We start from the raw sequence: 4,543 nt of genomic DNA on the forward strand, positions 1-4,543 counted from the left end.
GCTGTAGGTGTTCCTCCAACATGCTGGAATAGATAACCATGTCATCCAGGTAGGCAGCACTATACAAGTTATGAGGCCAGAGTACTTTATGCACCAGGCACTGGACAGTCCTCTGTCACTTCTAGTTCCAGCATGCACATGATCTCAAGTTCCACTTCAGTTCATTTTGACCCGGGAAGGCGATATAGGCGTTCTCAAACTATAACCCCAGGTTATTTCACAATATCATGTGCAATCAGAAGTCCTTCCAGGTGTTTCACTCACTACATCTGCGAAAAGACAGGATAACAGCTTCCAGCTCCCATCTTTGTCTGGGACTTAAATCCGCACTGAAGTTAAGGTTATTTTTGTGAGCAAAGAGTGAGTGGGGCTGACTGGAAGAAGAATCAGGATCTCTGCACAACAACGGCTTCAGCAGATTTACATGATAGACCCGCTCACTTGGCTAATGATTGGGTTGTTTCACAAAATAATCGGTGAGATCTTTCCTCTACTTGAGTTCATAAGGGCCTTGCCAGTGGGCTAAAAATTTAGAGTTGGAGGTAGGAACCAGAACCATGACCTGATTTCCCAGATGGAATTCCCGGAGAGATGTGCCTTGGTCGTAATTTTGGGCCTTTGCTGCTTGTGCCTCTTCCATGTGACTTTTAAATAAGGGATGAATCTTTCCAAATTTATCACATAATTGCACAATATATTCTAATATATTGGTACAGGAAAGAGCCTGTTCTTCCCATCCTTCTTTTAAAATATCCAACATGCCCTGGGGTTTTCATTGTATAATAATTTGAAAGGGGACAGAGGTGCATAGAGGCTTGTGGGACTTCCCAATATGCAGAAAGGGTGAGGAGGAGGAGCTGATCCCAATTCCTTTCATCCTCATTGACCACCTTGCAAAACGTTTGGTTGAGAGTCTAATTAAACCTCTCCACTAGACCATCGGTTTGAGAATGATACACTGTGGTCTTTAGGTGCTTTATTTAAAGTAACGACAGTTTCTCTGAACGTCTCCAAGTAGAAAGGCGTCCCTTGGTCCATCAGGACTTCCTTAGGAATGTGACTCGTGCAAAGAGCCCTACCAGTTCCCGTGCAATGGCTTTAGACGTGGCTGAGTGCAATGGAACAGCTTCGGGATATCGGGTGGCATAATTCACAAGGACTAAAATATACTTGTGTCTTCTAGCTGAGTGTTCTCAGGGTCCTACTAAATTGACCCCAATCCTTTCAAATGGGACACATATCAGGGGAATGGGAATGAGATGAGCATGGCCCCTCCTAGGAATTTGTCACAATTGACACTCTGGGGAGGATGTGCAAAAGCGACAAACGTCCTCATTAATTCCCAGGCAATAAAATCAAAGATTAATCCATTCCAAAGTTTTCTTGGTGACCAAGTGGCCTCCTAGGAGGTGGACGTGTACTAACTCATAGACCTGCCACCAGTAAGTTTGTGGAATCAGCAACAACTTCCATATCTACCTATAATGCTCCGCTACCCGATAAAAAGTTTGTTTTCTAAGACAAGGTGAGGACCTTGTGGTATGGGCTGATGAGAGCATTGACCATTGACAAGTACTACTGCATTTTTTGCAAATTTAAGGGAATCGTCATTCTGCTATTCCCTTTTAAAAGAAGCCGGTGTTTGTCTAAATTGATATTGTTAAATTGAGAGATGGTTAGGGCTGATCTCAAGGGGCATGGGTTCTTCTCGTGTCGCTGCAGCGGTGGCTGATGACACTTCTGCCCGCAATGGCCCAGGAATAGCAACGTCACACTGAGTGGATGCATCTTCTGTCTCTGCTGGCTGATTAATTAGGCCTAAATTTGATTCAGGAGTGGAAGGTGCTAAACCGCTTTTACTTTTAGACCAGCCTAATATCACCAGGAGAGATGGATTGCGAAGGACCGCAACAGTTCATTTTTTTAGTGATCCTTTGCAACTGATGACACAGGAGGTGGACCTGTACCAACGAATTTCTCCATGGATTCAGGTTAGACTAGTCTTAACTTTTAGTCACTGTTGCGGTAGCATATATTGGCGAGCTACAATAGAAATGTTACTGAAGCGTCAAATAAGGCCTTGGTTTTAAATCCATTTACAATCACCACACCTGTATGTGGGATTGCCAGGCAATTTGTAAGTGCACACCACCCTTCCTTCCCCCACCAACTACATTCCTCCTCATCCCCGAGTGGGTTGCGCTCCTGAAGATTCGGCTCCGGTTTGTAGTAGGGGTTAGGGACTGAAGTTTTGGGGCATAATCCATCTGGGTTTGACTAAGGCATGGTTCTGCCTTCCCAGATTTAGAGGCTATCCTAGATGTTTCTGTAAGCTTCATGAACTCTGTCATGTTTTGAAAGTGTTGTCCCCAGACCGGTTGGGTGAAGCATTCTGGAAGGCTATTTAAGAATATGTAGTAGGCAACCTGCTCCACTATTTTCAGAGCAGTTTTTTCATCTTTGCCCATAGGGAGAAGCCCTGTTTAGGGGCTGGGCGCTCTGGGTCAAACTTCCATTGTTTTATTTTCCTCACCTGCTGGTCTGGGGCACCCCGACATTTAGCCAAGGGCTCTGCCTTGATGGGGAGGAGGGCATTTTCCTCCAAGAGAACATAATAAGCCCCTTTTGCCTCAATCATCTGGACCAGCCCAATTCTGTGCATCTCGCACACTCTCTATGTATCTTATTTCACCGGTTTATGTGTACTGGGAGCGGAGTCTGCACTGGGTCTTTCCAAACCACTGGACAAACTCCCCAGCCGGAAACAGCATTGACACAAATGCAGCACTATATCCATTGTTAGACAGATTACCTCCACCTGTTGGCAAGTGCCACCTTATTCTACATATTCTTTATAAAATTTTACTGCCAATCTTAACATAGTAAATTTGTTTAGGTTACTTAATCCTTCAGTCAGAGAATTTCCTTTTTTCTCTTAACAGTTCGCAATCTCGTATTGATTATATATTCATATCAGTAACCTTGTTTCGTTGGTTTCCGATGCCTCATTGGTCTCTTCTGCTATATCTCATCACAGATTGAATAATTTGCAGTTTAACCTTACTTTTTTAGCATCTTGCACACCAAGGTGGAAATTCAGCATGTCTATTCTGAACAAACAAATTGTTTCACGAACAACTTGCTGTCAAACTGGATGAGTTTTTAACTTTGGCTCTGTAGATAATGCAGGTGCCATCTAGGAGGCAATTAAAGGTTTTATTCATGCCTTTACTATCTCCTTTTCCTCACATTTGCCACATACTTCAAGTTAAAACTCACATCCTTAGAAAGAGCACACCCACAAAGAATAAATCCTTCTTTGCCTCCATACCTTCTATCCACAGAAAATTTGGCTTGATTTCAAATGATCTCCAGATAATAAATTAATAATTGCTAAATTACTACTCCTTTAAACTATTTGGTGACAACTCTAGTACCACTCCCTCAGATATAAAATCATTCCTTAACACACTTCCATTCCCCAGTCTAACTAAAGAATAGGCTTCTCCTCTAGATGCTGCCTTCTCATTGACTAAACTTAAAGAGGTGCTAGACTTAATCAGCACAGACAAGGCCTCAGGAATGGATGGACTCCTGCCTGATATCATTTCTACATTCTGGAAACATGTATCCCTTTCCTCCTTAGAGATAACAACAACAACATTTATTTATATAGCACATTTTCATACAAAAAGAAGCTCAAAGTGCATTACATAATGAAGAAACTCCAGACGGCTGAAGAAAAACAAAAATAAAATCTGCAGGGGTTCCAGGCCATGGGGTGATTAGTGAAGCTACCTCCTCTGGCCATTTAAACTCTGACATTAATATTGCAGTTATTATTCTACTTTTGAAGCAAGGTAACTGTTATATCTATGGGCAATAATATTGTAATTATAAAAGGAAGAAGACGGACACAGGTTCAAAGTAGTAACTAACAGGTCCTTTTACTAAGATCGTTCCCAGAGTACACGTTACACAGCTTTATTAGTCTCTACTTCCTAATAGCTCTCTAATACTCATAAGCCTTTATTACTACGGAATCCCCAAAAGTCCAGACTTACCATATACTACATATTCCTTCCCCCTTACAATTGTAAATGCAGCTAACATAACAAACAACATCTGCTATTAGAAACAGGAATATCAACATGAAACAGAACACATACTGTTGTCAATGCAATTACATTCTAACAAAGGAGAGCGGTTAAACAACATCTACATCCAGCTAACATAAGGTATTATTCTGTACCTTTATATTTACATACAGTGGTGTGAAAAACTATTTGCCCCCTTCCTGATTTCTTATTCTTTTGCATGTTTGTCACACAAAATGTTTCTGATCATCAAACACATTTAACCATTAGTCAAATATAACACAAGTAAACACAAAATGCAGTTTTTAAATGATGGTTTTATTATTTAGGGAGAAAAAATCCAAACCTACATGGCCCAGTGTGAAAAAGTAATTGCCCCCTGAACCTAATAACTGGTTGGGCCACCCTTAGCAGCAATAACTGCAATCAAGCGTTTGCGATAACTT

Source organism: Polypterus senegalus, chromosome 11 (assembly GCF_016835505.1).
Source record: "Polypterus senegalus isolate Bchr_013 chromosome 11, ASM1683550v1, whole genome shotgun sequence".
Lineage (NCBI taxonomy): Eukaryota > Metazoa > Chordata > Cladistia > Polypteriformes > Polypteridae > Polypterus > Polypterus senegalus.